This window comes from Diceros bicornis, chromosome 2 (assembly GCF_020826845.1).
Source record: "Diceros bicornis minor isolate mBicDic1 chromosome 2, mDicBic1.mat.cur, whole genome shotgun sequence".
In the NCBI taxonomy this organism is placed as follows: domain Eukaryota; kingdom Metazoa; phylum Chordata; class Mammalia; order Perissodactyla; family Rhinocerotidae; genus Diceros; species Diceros bicornis.
In genome coordinates this window covers 6,417,731-6,440,816 of record NC_080741.1, presented here as the reverse complement: position 1 = coordinate 6,440,816, position 23,086 = coordinate 6,417,731, and positions in this window count along the sequence as shown.

Genomic DNA, 23,086 nt, shown 5'->3' with positions numbered 1-23,086 from the left:
CACCCTCTGCATTCCACACTGCAAAGAACAGCTTTTTCTACCTTCTCCCCCCAGAGCAGGAGCCTTTTCCTAATGAGCACTAAGGAGTTGTATGTGAGAGAAAAGGGCCTTGCTTGTTTTTTTTCTCTAGCTAAAGTTTTTATTAAATTTTATGTTTAGTCAGAAAAAGGATGGTGTCCTAATTGTATTTGTTTTCTCATCATCCAGCACAGTGCCAGGTTCCTAGCAGATACTGAACATGTTTGTTGAGTTAGTGGAATCTGGACACCATGGAGCAAGGTACTTGAGTTCAAAGCTAAGGTCTGCACAACTGCAGAGCGTGCCATTTACATGCAATGCTACAGAAATGGCAGGCCTTGGAGTTGTGCAACACTGTTATACAACCTTAGACGGACTCCTAATTTTATAATGGTGTACGTGGCCTGATTTTTAAGAATAAGTATACCAATTAACAGGGGATAATGTACTTTTCATACACAATATCTCATTTATTCCTCACAGTTAGCAAGTAAAGATTTTTGTCATTACTTTTTAGATGAATTAATTGAGCCTCAGAGAATTAAAATTACTTCTTGCCTAAGATCACACCGCCAGTATTTTTCAGAGCCAAAATTCAAACACAGGTTAGTCTGATGCCAAGGCATATGAGATTATAAATTATCTTCTTTTATATAAATATTTGAAAGAATTTTATAGAACTACAAAGTTCTATGTATGATTGAGTCCTAAGGGAACCGATTTGTCATGACAATTACTCTAATAATACCAGTAAGGCATTTAGGTAATCTCTCAATTAGTAAAATACTGTGTCCTACTAAATTGTAACAGACAAAAGTGCACACCATCGTATTTTGACTCTGATTTTTGGTAAAATAACAAAGTTCTGGAATATTCATTAATGTTAGCTTTTAACACAAAGCCAACACAAAACGAATGACCACCTGAGGTCCATCTAATTTTAGCTTGGTAGATATTCATTTAGGTGAGGATTCCAACAGTGGTGAAAAATGCAAGATTCTGTTATTGTTGTCATACTAATTTCTATAATATTTAAGAATACCTTCTATCACATTATTCCATTTGATCCCATTTAACAGATGCAGAGAAGACTAGTTACTTCCAAGAGGTAATGGTGCTAATAATAGAAAACTGATATCAAGGCTTGAACTCTGGTATTCTGACTCTAAATTAAGAACAACATCTATTTCATCAAGAATATTTTTGGCTGCGACTGACCATTGAGCAGACTGAGCAAGTGAAATATGTTTTCTAATACAGATTGTTTTTTATTAGCAAAGATGCCTACCAAGAGTTGGGCAATTTCACCTATTTAGATTTAGCTAGAAATCTGACAATCAAAGCACAGCAATTGTCATTAAGTCATCTTTCAGACTTTTCATGTCCAAGGAGGCCGTGGAAGTAACAAAGGTTATTGCTTCTCTAGAGTTAATTATTACAAAAAAGAATTTATTGATGAAGTGCAAGTGGCATGAAGCTTAGAAGAAAAACATCTTGTCATTTAGAGAAGGAAGGGAACCCTAGGCCTGGTCTCGCATCATTCTGTCTTGCAGGGTGGGATGTGGGGGAGTGCAGGCTTCCTGCCACAGCCCCGTCGAGACCCAGCATCCACGACCTGGAGCACTAAACTCAGGCTGATTTCAGCTCCAATCATGATTCCTTAGCCAGGCACCTTTGTGCAGAGCACAACCTGTACCACTGTATTTAGAGGCCCTGAATTGAAGGTTATAGAAGGCGATGAACTTTACTTTTGGATATGCTATCACAGAAGAAGACTTAAGAAAAATTGATTTCCAGAAATTTAGAGGATGGAAAGGATTATTGCTATCATCAAATATACTCAGAGGCGAGATATTTCAATTAAAGAGAAAATGTAATGGCTGCATAGGATCCTAATAAGGACGTATATTCATATACACAGTGAAATGATTACTACCGTCAAGTTGATTAACATACCATCTTCTCACATAGTACCATTTTCAGTATTTAATACAGTATTATTAACTATAGTCATCAGGCTATATGTTGGATCTCTAGACTCATTCATCCCATATAACTGCATCTTTGTACCCTTTGACCAACATCTCTCCATTTCCCCTATCTCCCCACCCCTAGTAAACACCATTCTACTCTCTATGTATTTGACTTTTTTAGATTCCACGTATTAGTGGTATTATGCCATTTTTTCGTTTCTGTGTCTGGTTTATTTCACTTAGCATAATTTCATTTAAAATATGGATCCCCAGGGATGTCTTTGATGATTTCAGGTAAAGGACATATGGATAAGTGAAAGAAGAAACAGATACAAAGGGCAGCAGGGAATCCATAAATTTATGATAGAGATATTGAAATATATAGAAAGGCTAGTTATGAATGAGTCTGAGGACAAATGACAACATAAAGGGTATTTATAAGTATGTTTAAAGCTAAAAAAGGAGGAAGAAAAGCACATTCTCCAGTACTGGGGGAAGGCAGCATAATATTATGCCTCTATGAGTATTGCAGAGTCATACACCTCCACTGATAGAACTAGGATACATCTGTGGGCGATAGAAAATAAGCATTACTTCTGAACCTCATTTTGTTTCTATCTTCTCTATTAAGAAGAATGACCTTAAAAGCAAAACTGGCACAGTCAACTGACTCATCAGGGGCAGAATTTCTAGTTCAGTAAGGTTAATGAGCCAGAGTTGTAAGACGATGCAACACAAACTTTGGGTTTAAATACTGATACTTCTGTTTATGAGTTGTGAGCTTTCAAGAACTCATTGGAGCTCTCTGTTCAGCAGCTTCCCCTTCTATAAAATGAGTAGCATTGACCCCTTGATACTGTGAGAATGAAATGAGCACCTAGGAGGCAAACATCTGTCGTGTAGTCCTCGTACTCAGGCAACACTCAACTCATTTAACTATTATTATCATGAGACTTGCAGTCTTAGAAAGCAAAACCTCCATCTAGTTATTATAGCTCCATCCCAAACACTTCAAGTTTAAATAAATATTTTGTGAACAAACAAACAAAAAAAATCAAAGTAGTACGAGGGCATTGAGCTATTTTAAATCACTTCATGATCCTGGGTTCTGACTAATTACACTCCGGGAAACAAAATCTACAGATATGATCATGGAACGAACTCTTAGTAATTATTGAAGAATTGTGACAAATATGACAAATTCCAGAACTATAGAATAAAGAAATATTCCAATTTTTAACATGAGAAAATGGTAGATTCCAGAAAATACCGACTAGCAATTTAGAGGCTGATTCGCAGCATAATTCTAGAGTGAAGCGTTGAATACAAGGCTGTGAGCACTTCAGGAAATCGTGTTCTCTAAAGGAAGCCAAACACTTGAAACAAGCAGAATAAATATTATATAATCGAATTTTAGCCAAAAAAAGTGATACTGTCTCAAGATATCATTACAGGGGCCAGCCCGGTGGTGCAAGTGGTTAAATGCATGCGCTCAGCTGCAGCGGCCCAGGGTTCACCAGTTTGGATCCCAGGCACACACCAACGCACCAAGCCATGCTGTGGCGGTGTCCCGTATAAAGTGGAGAAAGATGGGCACGGATGTTAGCCCAGGGCCAGTCTTCCTCAGCAAAAAAAAGAGGAGGATTGGCAGATGTTAGCACAGGGCTGATCTTCCTCACACACACACAAAAAAAATGATATTATTATAGACACAAGAAAAACCTAGGTAGGACCATGGAAGTAATAGGGGTTCATGGGTGCTTGAGTGACAATAAACAGACAGGGTTTATTATTGGTCTTACCAGGAGGGCGTCCTCACATGCTCACACCCTATTGATGCTACTTCTGATTCTCTGCCTTTAAAAAAGTTTTATTGATGATTAGACCATATAAAGATAGAAACTGTATACATGAGAGATGCCAATTGCTTTTCCTAGCAGGCCTAGCCCTGGTGTGATGGAATTTTCCATGTCATACATATAACATCACTGTCTCTAACCATGGTGTCATGAAACTCATATATTGGGAGACAGCTGGGAGACATTGAGGGTGCTCCCCAGTTCCTCGCTTTGCTGTTCTCAAAACTTTGTTTCCTATCAGTTTTTCGATGACAAGGCATAACTTAGCTGCTGATACAGAAATGGTCCAGAGAGGAGGGGTTATTCTCAAGTCATGTCGGTCTAACGTAGTGTTCACATTCTGGGGACCCTTGGGCCAGATAAAGCATGCAGACATGTTGTAGTTGGCCTCTTAGTGTTAATTTGTTTTGTTTTGTTTTTAATTGAAACACATTTCTACAACTGAGGGTAAATGAACCTATGGGCAGGATAACAGAGCAATTTCCTGGATTATACAGTTGGCTGGAACTGAGTAAAAATTACCTACTTTAGAGAGGTGCTCTTCAATTCAATAAACAACTCTCTTTACTAGCCTGGTCTTCATCTCCAAACTCAGCGAAGACCCAAAAGAGAGAAATTATGAAGAGACATATCTCAATTTGTTACAAAGACGTGTTAACATTAAGAAAGATTCAAAATTTATAGGACTTCTAGGTTCAAAATGGAATTTGAGCCCACGTGTTTGCCTCCATCCTTCCAAAGTGCCATTGAAATAACGACATCTATGTAAAAATAAATATTAATGAATTATGTTGTGAGGTAGTAAGCTCCTCGCTAAGCAGTTTTTACAGAAATGTTAGCAAATGCTTGTCAGGATGCTAGAGAAATTGTTTCACAATTGGTTAAAATCGAATTAGATGCTCTATATTTCTTCAAAATAAAAATCAGATAATTTTTTAAAATAAAAAAATGATTTTTTTTCTTTATATTCCAGTTGATCGATCTATAAATACTTACTGTTCACGCTATGTGCATGGCAGTGAGTATCAGTGTGATATACTAGTTTGTGGCCTCTTAAGTCACAACTGTTTCAGCTCTACAATCACACCCACCTTCCAGCTAATAGGAAGGAGGAATGAGAAGAAGGGCTTGTCTCCTCCCTTGAAAGACATTTGAGGAAGTTACATACACTGCTGCTGATAGCCCATTAACCACAGCTTAGTCACATGCCACCCAATTGTAAGGGATTCTGGGAAATATCCTTACTCAAGACCACTATGACTCAGCTAAAAATTGGGCATTCTATTGCCATAGAAGAAAGGAGAATGAATAACCAGGGAGAGCCAGTAGCCTCTAGCCATGGACCCAAACCACAGACCACAATATACATAGGGCTGGGGAGAAAGACAGCCTTCCTTCTCCTGGTGAAAGCTGCAAGAAAGATGATTTCCTCAAGGAAGAGCCAGTGCTCACTTCAGGGCAGGTATTGTCAGGAGGGATCAGAGGTGACTGAGGATGAATGGGAATCTAATAATCAAAGAACAGAAGTTCTCTCAGGGCGCACATTTGAAATTTTGGGAATTGATCGGGGAGAACAGTAGAGGGTTGAGAAAACTAAAGAGAAAATGGATGATCTAAAGGACTTAACATCTTTAATGACGGTTGGAGAAAATAAGGCCACGGTTGGGGCAACTTGCTTCAAGTATGTCAAGATGAAAAGAATTGACCTATACCCTCAGCTCCTCAGGACTCAGTCGCATCTTGGAAAGGCACTGAGAATGTGAGATGTGAGACCCTGTGCATATTTGACAGCAGTTCTGCATGGTAGAGCTACTGGAAGCTCAGGAATGACGAGAGGGGGCAGCGGAGACAGCCTACTTTATGGCACGAAGGTATAGAGTAATGTTTCAGGAAAAGTTGATGACATTGATGGTCTTTGACAGAATCTGCAAAATCTAGTCCCTAATCTCAAATGTGTGAGTAGAGAAAAGATTGGCTTTTCCTACTCCCCGTTAGCAGAAATATCCTCTAACAAGAAGGGAGACAAGTAGCATTCAACGTGTATACAGACCTTGCGATGGCGATGTACAAGCAGATCTAGGCTGAATCAGGTGGGTGCTCCAAGGAGGCTAACAGTTTGCTGCCTCTTTTAACAGATATTGTATTAAGATTTTAAATATTTATTTCGAGAGGAGACTGGAAGTGTCATGTCAGAAGGCGCAAATGAGGGCTACTGGTGGCAGAGATCAAATTCCTTTTCTATCTGCTCTGTGCTCCTCTGCCACTCTGCTCTTTGGCAAACTTGTACCCTCCACTTAGGAACACTAAAGCCCTGTAGTTAAAAAAAACCCATGATCCTTAGAAGGCAATTTGCTAGTCATCTATTACTGCCTGAGCATGCCTACCTGGCGAACATATCACAGAATCCCTTCTAACGGAATGCAATGGTCTCCTAAGAGGAAGTCAGGAAAATACATTTTGTTCCATCCTCCTGCATTTCCAGTGGTATCTGGGCACACCTAGAGACTGGCATCTTAGCACTTGCTATGTAGACAGACTCTCAGTAAGTCTCTGTATTTAGAACTCAACTTGGATTCTAGAAACACAAAGAAGAATAATATGTGGCCCCTTTTCTCAGAAAATTCACAGGTATTCCAAAATAGACTTTGAGACTGTTTTTCCCCGTAGAAATAAAGCAATACACAAATTTACTTCTTTTGCCTGTTTTGTAAATAATCTAAATTTGCCTACTCTTTAAAAACTGCTTTTCTTTAAGCGAATGCTTTAAAGTAATATTTGTAGACAACATGCTAAATTCTATGAGGATAGTTTTATTATTCAACACCATTATTTCTGATGATTTGCTCATCTGCCTTTGGGTTGAGTATATTTTTCTTTCTCCAAATTTCCGTCCAACGGCTGTGTTTCTCCTCCAAAAAGAGAGATTCTATTTTTCTCTTCAGAATGTCATTTTCAGATTTTTCACCAACATTCTTTTTTATAACTTTTCACCTTTCCCTTAGCTCCTCATGGCATTTTCTCATCTGAAAGTTCACTTATGAACCTCTGCAGACTCTGGGGAAATTTTCCTATTTGGAAAATGGAGCTTTTCAACATGAGTAAAAATGGTATTAGCCACAATCTTCCAGAAAATACTGTATCTCTCTGAAGGGTAGCACTTGTAAAATTCAGATCCAGCAAAATCTTGCTCGATACTCAAAGGCAACTTTCCTAGAATGAATTCATTTATTCTAAAAGTGTGAAACAAAAATACGCCATCTCTAGCCTCCTTGATGAGAGAGGAAGAAAAGTCTTATTTATAGTTATAATGAGTTGGAACTAATTCTGTGTCTTTGTTTCTAGTGTGCATACTCAGTCTAATTGTTAGGGAATGTATACCCTTCTAAATACCCTGTTTGCTCGGAATAAGATCTGAGTGGGAAAGAGGCTATGGAATCTATTTGCATCTCTGCAGAAATAGTCGTTTACTCCTCTGTTGTCATTTGTTCAGAGCACAACACAAGTGAATCCCGTCAACACTCATAGTCCTTGTCGCCTCCAGAGGCTCCCTGTGCGGCTGTGCTCCATTTAGCTCTAAATCTGTATTCCCATATAGATTGAAACAAGAGAGCGAAGGAAATTTGGAAGTCTTTTGTTCTCAGTCACAGCCATATTTAAATAGTCCACTGGGTATGCAAGTATTGCCGATTCCTTTATTGCTTTGTTATAAAAGATCCACCTTAGGGAAACATAACCCTTTTTTGTTTTCTTCATTTCATATTCTGAAAAATCGTTACCTCTACCCTTACTAGCTTAGTTATAAATCAATTTTGTTTCTTAAATTCACACACAGTCAGGCATATATAATTCTTTTTAATGCTGAGGTTATGTCCTGAGCTTCTATGCTCTCCCTAGTGTTCTTGCATTTGCTCGACAGGTTAAATCTGGACTTCCATAGATGCTTCTTATTATTAAACACCACAAAATATTTGGTATACCTGTAATTATTCAGTGAAAAATACATAATGAGTTGTAATGACCATAAATTAGAGAAAAAAAAAAACTAGGGTATACGTCAAGTCAATTAGAAGTAAGAGTTCACCTGAAAATTAGCCTTCTGCATATGTATGTTATTTCAAACCATATATTCAGCAAATCCTATGGATTATGTATGTATATACAACAGGTAGAGATTTGCTCTGCTCCTGTAATTGGAGGAAGACATGAAATTTCCTTTTTATGGTGTCATTGTTCTTAAATGTGTGTCTATACCTACAAGAATTTTTATTTAAATAGATACATTCCATTAAAATTCAAAATTCCTCTAAAAATTTCTCTAACAACTTCTTGCATAGAAAATGGTATGTTACACCACAGGTAAAACTAAAGGAAATGAGCCTAAAATCTAAAATCTAGTGGAACAATATAAAGAGGTAATTCTTGGTGATAACATAATGAAAGCGTGAAGTTAAATACCAATGGAAGGTCTGGAATATTGTTCTATAGGGGCTTTTTTCAAAAAGAATTTGTGCCATTTGCATAGAATGGTTTAGAAAATGTAAATCTAAAAATATATGGAAGGAAACAAGAAAATGAGATAGAAATAAGAAATCATCTATTTTAATACAATCTTTTCAATATGGCTTTAAGTTTCCGGTTCCAGTTCAAATAAGAATAACCATACTTTATCCTGTCTCTCCTACTGAATACAGCTAAGAACCAAGACAGATGCATTGAGCAGCTACCTGAAGACTCTGAAAGTTAAACAGTAGCATGGACACCCAATGCACTGACAGCAGCACAAAGGCAGAATTACGCTCTGGGTGTAGGCAGAAAGAGTCCCAAGAGAAGACCTTGATTTCCCGGCTGAACATCAGGGAAGGGAGCCCTCGGGGTCAGAGAGAGTGGGAAAATTCACTGTTGTTGTTTTTGTTTTTTCCATTCTCTCTCCTGGTCCCAGGCAAACACATGGCAGTGGTGGTGGGGCTGGGCAGGCACCAGAACTCTGAAGGTAAGGAACCTTTCCTTCTACCAAGAGGAACTGTGGTCTTGAGAATGTGGGAGATTATCCCAGTTCTTTTTTTCTCTCTGTAGTCCTGCTGCTTGAATCCAGAGGCAGACACAACTGTGGGAAGTATGCTGCCGAGTAGGGAAACTAAAGCCCCAGCTTTCTGAACAGAAAAGAAGAATGGGCGCCTCTGGGAGTCAGAAAGTGTCAGAGAGACTGCAGAGAGAAGGGAATTCAAGAAAGTGATCCCATCAAGTTGTGTATAACCATAAAGTTGCATAGCTACATATGCAAGAATGTGACCCTAACAGCATAGCAAAGGCTCTGAGAATTGAACTATTGGTAAACCATCCTGAAGGTCTCAGACTGGCCTCTGGATGGCATACACATGGGACAGAACCAAACAGCACTGCACTCCTTGGAAAATGAAGCAGGTTAGAACCATATCCCACAGAGGGTAGTTTGGAACTTTCAGCCTAAACCTAGCGAGGACTATTAACTGATAAAACACACATGCACAAAATTGACAATCTCCACAGGAATTAAACAGGACTCAGAATATCATAACACAGTATGTCTAGAATACAATCCAAAATTAGCCAGCATATGGAAAACCAGAAAAATCTCAATAGCCTAAAAATAGAAAAGCAACAGATGTCAATCCTGAGATGATGCAGATGTTGGAATTATCTGACAAAGACTTTAAAGCAGTTATTACAACCAAACTTCAAGAAGTAACGGTGAACATTTTTGAAAAGGACGGAAATAGAGAAAGTATCTGCAAGGAAATAAAAAATGTAAAAAAGAACCAAATGAAAACTTTAGAACTAAAAAACAATAACTAAGACAAAAAATTCCCTAGAAGGACTCTGTAACCACAAAGAGAAGGCAGGAAAGAGTAAGTGAATTGAAGATCGTTCAGCAGAAATTATCCAATCAGAATAATAAGAAGAAAAGACTGAAAAAATTAAACAGAGCTGAATCTGTCAGACCACATCAACAGGTCTAATATTTGTGTGGTAAGCATTCTAGAGGAAAGGAGAAAAGAATGTGCAGAAAGAAACTGGAAGAAAAAATGGCTGGAAACTTAACAGATTGGTGAAATGCATAACTCAGCTAACCCCAAGTAGAATAAACACAAAGAAATCCATGCCTAGAAATAGCATCATCGATTTCTGAAAATTAAACACACAAAAAAATTCTTACAAGTAGGCAGGGAGAAATAAATGACATACTATCTACAGGGGGCCATGGTTTGAATGACAACGGATTTCTATCAGAAATCATGGGTACTAGAACAACATTTTTAAGGTGCCGAGAGGGAAGAATTGTCAAGCTAGAATTCAATATACAGAAAAAATATTATTCATGAATGAAAGTAAAATAAGCAAGTTCTCAGGTGAAGGAGACCTCAGAGAATTTATTGTCAGCATATCTGCTTTAAAAGAAATGCTAAAAGAAGTTCTTCAGATGGAAGGGAAATGATTATAGAGGGAAAATGGTAACTTTATGAATAAAGGAAGAATAGAAATGGTAAATATCTGTGTAAATAGACTATTTTTCTTCCCTTAAGTTCTTTAAAATATGTGATGATTGAAAGCAAATGTTATAACTTTACTAGGAATAGAAGGGAAGTCCCTTAATATAATAAAGAGCATGTGTGAAGAGCCCACAGCTAACATCATACTCAGTGATGAGAAACTGGATCTTCCCCTGTCAGCTCAAGAACAAGACAAGAAGCTTGTTTTTACCACTGTTACTCAACATTGTGCTGGAAGTTCTAGCCAGAGCAATTAGACAATAAAGAGGAATAAAAGGCATCCAAATTGGAAAGGAAGAAGTAAAATTATTTCTGTTCACAGAGGAAATGATCCTACATATAGAAAATCCCAAAGAATCCACAAGAAAATTACTAGAACTAATGGAGGAATTCTTCAAAGTCTCAGAGTAAAAGATCAACACACAAAAATCAGTTGTGTTTCTGTACACAATCACTGAACAATCTGAAAAGTAAATTAAGAAAGTAATTCCATTTACAAGAACATCTGAAAGAATAAAATACCTAGGAATAAATTTAACCAAGGAGGTTAAACCTTGTACACCGAAAACTACAAAACATTGCTGAAAGATGTTAAATAAATGGAAATACCTCCCATGTTCATAGACAGGAAATTTTAATATTGTTAAGATTTCAACACTACACAAAGCAATCTACAATGTAATCCCTATCAAAATTCCAACAGTCTTTTTTGCAGAAATAGAAAAACTGATCCTCAAATTCATATGGAATGCAACTGGTCAAGACCACAAAGATACAGTAATCAAAAGAGTGTGGTACTGGCATACAGATAGACATACAGACCATGGGTTAGAAGTAAGAGTCCAGAAACGAACCCATACATTTATGGCTAACTGATTTTTGACAAAGGCACCAAGTTCATTCAGTGAGAAAATAATTGTCTCTTCAACAGGTGCTACTGAAACAACTGGATTTCTACATGCAAAAGAACGAAGTTGGACCCCTACTCCACACCACATACAAAAATTAACTCAAAATGGCTCAAAGACCTACGTATAAGACCTAAAACCATAAAACTCTTAGAAGAAAACACAGGGATAAATATAAACTTGGATTTGACAAAGGACTCTTAGATATGACACTAAAAGCACAAGCAACAGAAGAAAAAATAGATAAGTTGGACTTTATCAAAATTAAAAACTTTTGTTCATCAAAAGACATTATTAAGTGAAGACAACTTACAAATGAGAGAAAATTTTTGAAAATCACATATTTGATAATGGTTTAATATCCAGAATATATAAAGAATGCCTAAAATGCAACAACAAAAAAATAAAGAACCCAACCTAACAACTGGCAAAGGGCTTGAATTGGCATTTCTCCAAAGATATACAAATGGCCAAATAAAAGCACGAAAAGGTGCTTAACGTCACATTACACCTGTTAGGATGGTTATCTTAAAAACAACTGGAAAATACCAAATATAATATATAAAGAACTTTCACAAATCAATAATAAAAAGACAATCTAATTTAAAAAATGAGCAAAGGACTTATTTAAATAGACATTGCTCCAAAGAAGATATACAAATAGACAATGAGTACATAAAAAGATGCTCAGCATCATTAGTCATTGGGGAATGCAAATCAAACCCCCAAAGAGATATCACTTCATACCCATTAGATGGCTATAATAAAAAATATAAAACAAGTGTTGGTGAGGGATGGGAAAATTGGAACCCTCATGCATTGTTATTGGGAATGTAAAATTGTGCAGCATTTTTGAAAAACAGTTGACTGTTCCTCAAAATGTTAAACATAGAGTTACCATATGATCCAGCAATTTTATTCACAGGTATATACCCAAGAAAAATGAAAACATATGTCCATACAAAAAGTTATAAACAAATGTTCATAGCAGCATTTCCTAATAGTCAAAAATCGGTAACAACCCAAATGTTACTCAACTGATGAATATATAAATAAAATATGGTATACCCACACTGTGTATGTTATTTGGAAATAAAAAGAAATGAAGTAATGATACATGCTATCACATTGCTGACCCTGGAAAGCATTTTGCTAAGGGAAATAATCAAATCACAAAGACACGTATTACGTGATTTGATTTCTTTGAAATATGCAGAATAAGCAAATCCATAGAGACAGAAAGTAGATTAATTGAAGCTTAGGAGTGGAGGGAGGAGGCGAAATGGGGATTGATTGCTTAGGGCTGATGGTATGGGGTTTCTTTTAGGAGGGGTGAAAAATTTCTAAAATTAGATTGTGGTGATGGCTGATGATGGTGATTCATATGGTACAACCATATGAATATATTTTAAAACATTAAGTTGTACATTTTAAATGGGTGAATTTTTTGTGTTAAGTATATCTCAATAAAACTGTTTAAAAACATGTCTGTGGGGCCAGCCAGGTGGCGTAGTGGTTAAGTTTGCACACTCGGCTTCGGAATCCGGGGGTTTGCAGGTTCGGATTCCGGGTGCGGACCTACAAACTGTGGTGGCATTCCACATATAAGGTAGAGGAAGATGGGCACAGATGTTAGCTCAGAGCTAATCTTCCTTAGAAAAAGAGGAGGATTGGCAATAGATCTTAGCTCAGAGCCAGTCTTCCTCAGACACACACACACAAAAAAAAAATACAAGAAAAAACAGAAAGAAACATGTCTGTTATTCTACTGTAAAATATATCAATAGACTGCATAATTTCTATGTCTCCTGCAAGCTGTAAAACTCTAAACCTCTAAGTTATGCCCCTTGCTTGGAACTTCTAACGGAGCCTGTTTACTATCAGAATCACCCCAAGTTCTAAATGACACAAGTCAAAATTCATGCATTAGTAGTAAAAGGTATCACTGTTAATTTAAAAATTAACATAGAATGTTTAATACTAAAGTCACAAAGAACCATGGAAATGGTATTTAACACAAAAATAGCTTAAGCGATATTTTCCTACAGTCATTTCTGCATTGTAAGCAGACAACAAATATCTTCCAGCAAAACTGCTCATGTGAACATTACTTGTGATGCAAACTTTCAGGAAGAGGAAAAATATAAAGGAATCTAGAGTACAGAATCAAAGCCCACATCATGAGCCAGTCTTGCACAATATGTAGAACAGACACCCAACAGACGTAGACGACAGGCTTTGGGGATGAATTTAATCTCATAAATGACAAGCCTTTCTTTGAGTCTGTAAGCAGTATTAGTATCATTCTCACAGGATGTTTGTGAAGGGAAGAGTTATTGACCAGCCAGTGACAGCGTTTATACATAAGAAAACAGTGACTTACCCACAAAGATTAAGGAATCTACCAAATTCAAAGAGCTGGATCGTGAAAAGGTTTAAAGGAGAATCAAGGGTTCCTGATTACTTCTCTGATTTTCTTTCAACCAGTCTCATGCTACCTAACTTCTCAAGTCCACAGGGTGGAAAAGGGGATGTAACTAAACGTTAGCATCACTTGAGAACTGACCCTGTCAGCTATTTTTTCACTGTGTACAGCTGCTTGAGTGTATTGTCTTCAGCAAAAAGCAATGTAAGTAATTGCATAGCATAAAAGTAAATGTTAAATTATAATTAAATTATTCTGCAAGCCTATCACACTAAGTTTATGGCCATTTCCTCATCTTGCAGCAGCACACAGAACAACAATTAGAGAGACAGAAATGTTCTAAATTGAGATCGCAACTTTCTGAGAACTCGTCTCCTTGAAGGCATCTCTTAACATTGTTTATGTCATTACTTTTCATTTTAGTTTTTCAGTTGTCAGCTTTTCTTTTATATGTACATTTATTGTGATCCTTTTCCCTTCAGCAGATAGCCAAACACTGGAAGATTCCAAATTAAGGGCCTCTTAGTTTTTCTTAGTACAGAATTGTCCTGATTTATTATTCAAGATTTACCTGGTGATTTTCCTTCTCTCAGATTTTTGCAATCATTTATTAGCTTTTCCTGAGGACTATCCTGTGAAGGTCATTTTTAGCATGTTTATTTGACGGATGAGAACACAGACCTTAATTGAGGAAATTGTTTCGACTGAGGTGGCAGAATAAGGTTAGCTCAGAGTCCAGAATAATGTCCAAGGTCATGTTAGCACATTTAGTTTCACATTTTTTCTCATCTTTCCGATCTTCAACAGAGAAGCACAACCTATTCATTTTGCAAATCTCTTCTTCTCCCAGCTGTTTTTCTCAGAGCCCCAACTTTCCACAGAAGCCAGCACTGCTCACACTGTGTCTTTTACTTAACCCTAATAAATCTCTGCAAGATACACAAAATTGTGACAGCCATGTCAATTACGTAGAAAGTATTCGTGTGTGTACTTGTGTGCAAGTGGAGAGGAGAGATTTATTCAAAATGTATTCACTCAACAATAGTTTTGGGAAGCCTACCATGTGACAGGTACAGTACGAGGTTCTGAGGGCACTAAGGCAAATAAAACACAGTTCCTGCCTTTGAGGAGCTAAAAACCTAGTGGGGAAACAGATGACTATGACAATAAACAGACAATTATGTATATATACTCAAAAAGCCAAACACACAACAAGGTGAAGTCTCAGCGACATTAAAATGTCCAGCATGTTTATGGGAGTTCCAAGAAGAAGATAGCCCAGAAAGCAGTGACATCTTCCAGAAGAAAGGGGCATATCTGCATAGCTTTAGATTGGCATATTTTATGGGTGGAAATTGTGGGAGAGGAGCAGCTCAGAGTCAATTTCTCCTCATGTATCTCCTCTCTTCCTACTGTGCACTAGCACTGTGAAAAGGTAACGGAATACATAAGAAATGTTAGGCTTACACTATACCACCTGAATTATCAAGATAATTGAGAAGATTCTCGTCTTCCACTGTCACCACTGACTGCAGGAAGAGCGAGTGACTTCATCCCCCATAACACTGGACATCGTGAATAAAATGACACAGATGAGTGTGAGGAATATAGTGCATATAAACTGCTTAGCACATTGCTAGACAGAGTAATTGCTTACAAATGTTAGCTATTATGTAATTGCAACTGATATCTCAACTAATTGTATAAATAGCTCTTTTCAAATGTACTTCGTGCTGCCATCTTGATAGAATGAGTAGAAGGAGAAAGAAATGAGGAAAACCATTAGAATATGTTGGCATTGGTGTTTTCAGTGGAAAAAATAACACGAGCTAGAATCATTTCATTTATGTTAGCCTATTTTTGTGCCATTCGTTGTGCTAGACATATATACATTATTTTATTTACTTTTTACAACATGAGGTAGTAGGCAAAAAACTCCATTTTACAAGTAAGAAAAATAAGGATCAAAGAAGTTTAAATAATTTTACAAGGTCGTATAGCTAGTAAAAGGTGGCAGGGGAATTGGATCATTCATTGCTATTTTTATACAGTCTCTTCTCAAATTCAGAAAACAGGAGAACCATGGCTTAATTCAACAAATATCTTCTGAATTCCTACTATATGGCAGGAACTTTGTGTAAGGTACTACAGAAAGAACAGTGACCCTGCAGATGTGTTCTCCGAACTTATGTGGCTAAAAATACAGAGGGAGATGTACAGGTAAAGAGACAGTTACAAAGCAGAAACACGGGGCTCTGTGTAAGCACAGTAGGAGCATTTAACCCATGGAAGGTTAGGGAAGATTTTCAGAAGGAGAGATGTCTAAGCTGAGACAGGATGCGCGAGTATAAATTAGCATGACGAAGTGCAAAGATGTGAGTGATGTGGGTACAGAGAATAGCCTGTGTGAAGGCTCAGAGACAAAACCAGGTATGATGATTTTAGAATAAGACTCTCCACCGTATGATGGGACTGTGGAGTGGACGAGTGATGAGGTTGAGGGGTCCAGGTCACACAGCCCCCTTGGGAGCCCAATAAAAAATGACGGCTTTATCCTGATTTAGGATATGGAGCCTATGACACATTTTAAGCAAGAAAATGAAGTAATTCGACATATTTTAGAATGAACCTTTTCAGTAAACGAATAAATTAGAGAAACAAAAGAAGATGGTAGTCACATCTTCTTTTCCTGCACTTAGCTTTATAAAAGCTATCAGGCTTGTGTAAATAATGAGTAGGCAAGCAGCCCTACAGTGCAATATAGTCAGGCCAGTGAAAACTGCTATGACTTACGCCATCTTCACAGCTAAACAGGCTTGGCCTGACAAGATGTTCTGGTGAAGTTAACTGTGGAAGGCCATCTGTTTAGTGATCGTTGAGGAGGTTTTAAAGCAAAACATGCATTTAGCACTCAGTTGGAATTCTGTGACAGGTTGCTTGCCACTGCTTTCTGCTTGTGAGGAAAGATTTACACCAGGGAAGGCAGTTCAGGTAGTTGAGACATGGCCATTCAGCGAGCGAGCATCCTGAAGCTGGTTCCATTCCAATAAAGAGGAAAATGACCTTTTTTCAATTTCAGACTTTTATTTCTGTTCCCAAGCTCCTAACTTGACACCTTACCTTCAGCAGATGATTTTGCCTCCTAATTCACAGAGGAATAAAGGCAATTCCGCCATATGAGTTCCCTCAACTTCCCTCCCTGTCACATATAGATGTCTATTCCCCACCCTCCCCCAATTTATCCTTCGTATTACACTTGAAGTCGAATATAATCCTGCCCCTTGATCAGGTCTAGTCTGCGATTTTAATTCTCCTTCCATCCCCTCACCCTTGGCTTAGAGCCTCACTAAACCAAGTTTTTCCCTCTTTCTCCTGTCTTCTGCCTCTCCCATTTTGCTTGATCTCTCCTTAAGGCCTATTAATGTACTCAAGTCTTTCTCATCTAAAAATTTTTTTTAAAAAGTTTCCTTACATAAAGATGGAAATGTTGGCTGGAGTTCAATTTTACAGAACTCACGATTGTACCAGAATTGGGGTAAGAGCGGGAAAGTGATGAAGAGGAAGGGATAAAATTGCTTTCTTGACCTCATACATTCCTATTACTTCTCTCTTATAAACATCTTGGCTATAGTCTAAACTTGCTACTGACAATGCCGCATCCTCCAGCATTCCAACTCGTCCCATTGAAATCTAGACTATACCCTCATAATAGTTGCTTCCCTTGCAAAGATTATAGCAGATTGCCCATCTGGTGGACCTTTTGAATCTTAGGTGGGAGAGGATGGCTAGAGTGGGCTGGCATTGGGTGTTTCCCTTCCTCCCTGGTCAGTTAGGCTCTGGTTAACTAGTTTCCCCTAAGGGCAGGCCTTGTTAAGAATAGAGTGCTCTGGCATATTTCAAAATGGTTCCTTTTCCCCTCCTCCTGCCAGTAGCTCAAGATTTTTCTCCAATATTTGTGAGAATCTGGTTGAGCTCCTAGAGGTAAATCTCACAAAATTTGGGGGGCACCCCTGTAACTGGGTCCCCCTGGAGTTTTTAACTCTCAGACTTGCCCACACTGAGCATCCATCAATTCGATCACAGTTCAGGTTTTCCTACCCTGGCGCTAGTTCCCAGGGAGGTTCTGCTTGTGAGTCTCTGCTCCAGAAAGCCGCGACTCCTGTGTTCAGCTTTCTGTCTCTCTAGACTTGGGGGCAGCAGTTTGCCCTGTGTCCTCATCTCTCTTATGGATCCAAGAAAAGTTGTTCCTTTCTCAGTCTGTTCAACTTTTTACTTGTTGTTAGGATAGTGCAGCGACTTCCAAGCTCCTTACATGCAAACTAGAAACCTGAAGTTCCGAACTTTCTTCTATCTGCCACTTTCCTAGACTCTTCTCAGGCCTGGTAGTTTTTCACAGTAGATTTTCTATTTAGAAGGTATCACCTATCGATAATGATACTTTTATTTCCTCTATTTAATCCTTACAGTTTTTATGCTTTTTTACTTTTATCTTATAACACCGTCTAGGACTTCTAGTAATATTGAATCAGTAGGAGTAAAAATTGACATCTTTGTCTTATTGTTATCGTGATTGGAATATGAACAGGTTTCACAGTTAAAGGTTGTATGTTTAATAGATTTTTTCATATATGATATCTTCAAGTTAATGAGTTACCTTCCAAACCCAGTTTTCTAATTATTGTTATAATAATGAATTGCTGAACGTTGTTTAATGCTTCTATTTAATGATTTTTTTTCAATTTGGTCCATTAATGTGATAAATTACATTGATGGATTTTTCTGATTTTGAACCATCCTTGACATCGTATTAAACCCTATTTGATTATCATAAATTCTTTTTTTTAAAACATGGTTCAGTTTGGTTAGCTAATTTCTTCAGTATTTTACAACTATGTTCATAAGTTAAATAGACTTATAATTTTACCTTATTTACTCTCTTATCTAGTTTTGGAATCAAGGTTAGAGTATTTCATAAAATCAGTTGGGTAACTCTCTCACATTTGTTATTTTCTGGGGCAAGTTATAAAAGCTGGAATACCTGTTCCTTAAAAGTTTGATAAAATGTACCTCTTAAACCACTGTGCCAGGACTTTTTGAAGGAAGAAGTTCTTTGAATACTCTTTGACTTTTTTTAATGATTATTGATTTCTTTAGGTTTTCTATTATTTTTCTTACCTTAATTTTGGCCTTTTATATTTTTGTCTATTTGTATAGACAAATAAATCCTCTTTAAGTTATAAGTTAATGACTATATAGTTTTTGGTAATAATTTATTATGTTATTATCTCACTTGTGTTAGTAGTTTATTCCTCTATTTCCTTCTGCATTTTTGCTTAATTTGCATCTTCTCTTTCAATTGACCATCCTAGCTAGAAGGTTTTCTATCCTATTAATATTTTCAAAGAAGGGCTAGGTTTTGCTATTATGTCTATTATCTCTTTTTTTTATTTTATGATATCTACATATCATTAGAATTCTTTTTATGAGAGTGTGTTTCATTACTCATGTACTATCAGATGTAGAGTAAAATATAGGGATACGTGTAGAAAGTTAGTTAGTATATGGTGTTTTAAAAAAGTAAAAGATGGAATTAAAAACAAACTAAATATTTACCAACAGAAATGAGTGAATAATTTATGAGATATACTAGATAGTAGTGAAAATGAGTATATTTGAATAATAGATATAAATAGGGATGAATCTCACAAATATAGAGTTGGCTCGGGGTTCCCAGTTTCAGATCCCAGGTGTGGACCTACATATCGCTTATCAAGCCATGCTGTGGCAGGCATCCCACATATAAAGTAGAGGAAAATGGGCACAGATGTTAGCCCAGGGCTCATCTTCCTCAGTAAAAAGAGGAGGATTGGCAACAGATGTTAGCTCAGGGCTAATCTTCCTCACACACACACACACAAAAAATGCATATAGTATGATCTCCTTTATATAAAGTTTAAAAACATGCAAAGCAACTGAGTGAGAGCTTCTAGTCTGGGTAATCACTTCCCCACCTCCTGTATGGTCCCCACCACTGCACTAGGTTCATACATTTACAGTCAAAAATAAATGAATAGCTCTGGTTCTGAAATGAGATAGCATAGAGTCACTTTTCCTTGCATCTCCATTCTAAATACAGCCAAATGCCCTGAAAATTACCCATCAGACAATGATAAAATGACTCTGAAAGCCGGAAAGAAGAAGAAAGGATGGCTTGGAACCTCAGGACTTGAGGAATAGCAACGTGGTTAGATTCAGGGTTTTCTTTTAATCAACAATATACTGACAAAGGCTACAGAAAGGCCTATAATCAGAAATCCCCAACCTGCACACACAGATACATCACCCAGAAAAGTCTGCCCTCTATGACCAAAGGACCCATAAAGGGGAGCCCTGCACAGACCAGGTGGGAACCCCAACCCCTGCTTTACAAGGCAGGCCCCAGCTGCAGCCTTATCCATTAGCAGCGAAGTCTTCGGTTCACCACCAGGACATCGGTGGCTGGATGTATTCCCTGCCAGGGCCAATGTAAGCAGCTCCCAAGTCTCACAGTGACATAAGGAGACCCAGGCCCAAGTCCCTCCCACTCATGGCAAAAGGTGGCCCAGTGACACCAGCACCTCTCACCCCACAGATGCCACTGGAGGGGATTGAAGGGGAGGACCAGCGGCCACTGAGAACAAAGCAAACTGGGGTAGCATTGCAAGGGCTCTGAAACTAAGCTGTCATGGGGACTAAAGCCACAAAAGTGGACCAGGACCTAGACACTGAACCTAAACTGAGCAACTACCTGCTAAAATAGGAGAATTAAATAAGATCGGGCATCTCCAAACACCACAACAACAACGTCCATGATGCAACTGAAAGCCACCTATCATGGCAAAACCAGGAAAATCACGACTGGGATGAGAAAAGACCATCAACCGAGCCAGCTCTGCCATGAATCAGATGTTAGAATTGCTGACAAGAATTTTAAAGTAGCTGGCATAAAAATGACTCAACAATCATTTACAAACTCTTGTCAAACAAATAAAAAATAAAAAATCTCAACAAATAAGTAGAAGTGATAGAAAAACAAATGAAAATTACGTTACTAAAAAACACAGTAAACAAAATGAGAAACTCCCTGGCCTCAGTAGGAAGGTGGAGTCGACGGAGGATAGAATCAGTGAACTTAAAGACAGATCAACAGATCAATAGAATTTACTCAGTCTGAAAATCATGGCAAAAATAGACACCCCCCACCCCCGAAATGAAGAAAGCCTCAGCGGAACAACAGCAGATCTAACATCTATATCATCAGAGTCCCAGAAGCTGTGGAGGAAAAGAGTAAGACTGAAAGAGTATACAAAAGAAATAATGGTTGAAAACTTCCTAAATTTGGTGAAAAACTGCTGGTTGGAACGTAAAATGATACAGCCACTTTGAAAAACACTTGGGCTGTTCCTTTCAAAACTGAAATGGACTTAGCTTACTACCTAGTAATTGCACTCTTGGGCACTTATCTGAGAGAAACGAAAACTGATGTCTACACAAAAGCTTGTCCACAGATGCTCACAGCAACTTTATCTGTAATAGCTTGAACACAACTAGAAACAACTCAGATGTCCTTCAATGGATGAATGGTAAAACAAACTGTGGTATAGCCGTAGTATGGAATACTGCTCGTCAATAAAAATGAACAAATAATTGCCAAGGCAACAACTTGGATGAACTTCAAGGAAATTATACAATTTCCTCATTTCACAATGAGTGAAAATATTTCCAGAGGATACATATGCATGATTCCTTTGGAAATCATGGAAAAATAACATAGTTATAGAGATGGAGAACAGATTAGTGATTCCAGGGGCTAGGGCTGGGGAGAGAGCAGGGGTGTGGCTACAAAGAGGAAGCATGAGCAGTCGGTGGTGATGGTACAGGTAAGTATCTTGGTTGTGGTGTTGGTTATGTGAAGTGTACACGTGCGACAAAAGTGCATAGAGCTATACACGCACACAAATGAGTACAAGTATATATTGTGAAATTTAAGCTCTAGGAATTGTACCAATGCCAATTTCTTGGTTTTGATATTGTAGTATAGTTGTATAGGACATTAACATTGGGTGACCCTGGGGGGAGGATGCATGGGACTTTCTGTGCATTTGTTTACAACCTCCTGTAAATCTATAATTATTTCAAAATATAAAATGTTTAAATTGAGTGAATACCACAGGAAAACTGTTAGTAAACCATTGGGAATCAACCATGTTAAACAGCTTTGTGAGATGCCATTTACTCCAGGCTGCTAGAAGTCAGGGCAAAATTGAACAAACACGATTAATTTCATGCTTTGGAAACTGAGAAATCTACTAGTGAACTCTTTTCTATCAGGAAAAATAGCAGAAGTTAAGCTTTTGCTGAAGATACAGGAACTGACAGCCCATCACGTTATGAGCAAGTTAGCTAATCAACATGACTGCGTAAGGGAAATTCACCAAAGCTATTTGAGGAATGAAAATGGATCCTTGAAATATATCATTATGAAACAGCTTAGTCTCAGCATTATAAGTCTTAAATTAGTGATGAAGAGAATATTTAAAATAGAAAATTTTAGTAATATCCATGAGAAAATAGATACCTCTTTTATAACTATGATATTGGAAGAAAAGGTAGATAAACACAATTTATACCTTTTACACAATCCACTGGTGATTTTTAAACTAGAGTCTAGCTAAAATGTTCAGAGGTCCTAACACCATCTGTGGTGAAAAGTAGTTCTGAGGACACATATTTTAAGGCTGACATTATTCTCTGTAAAGGCCTTATGTGATATTGTAGCATGGAGTTTCTGTCAGTATATTAATGAAGTGTCCATTGGAAATAACTAGAGTGGAAATAAATTTTGCTTGGCTGCCAGCATCAGAAGATATGCAATATTATCTTAACTTTTCCATATACCTCTATGACTACTACTATTTTTCACAAATGAAGAAATATCCCCACACCAAAATAAATGACAGTTTAACAATGACAGTAAAACACCTGGCTTCCTTATTTTTAGAAAATGCACTAAAATATGATATGTTGTCTAGAAATGCATCCACAAGTACTAAAAATATGAAGACATGCATGGAAGAATGCTCACCAAATTCCTGTGCTGGGAGGGAATTTGATTTGGTGTGGGCAAGCAAAGTACTTCCATGAGACCTGTAATGATTTATCATTTCATAACCTGGATACTAGATATATGGTGTTTATTTTATTATTCTCTACATTTTTATATCACAAATATTTAATAATAATAAAAAATAGAATACAATCCCATGTTCAAATTCTTTTTCCTCGTAATTGTGACCTCAATCTTGCTTCCAGCGTCTCTACAGGAAAGTCTGAGGTT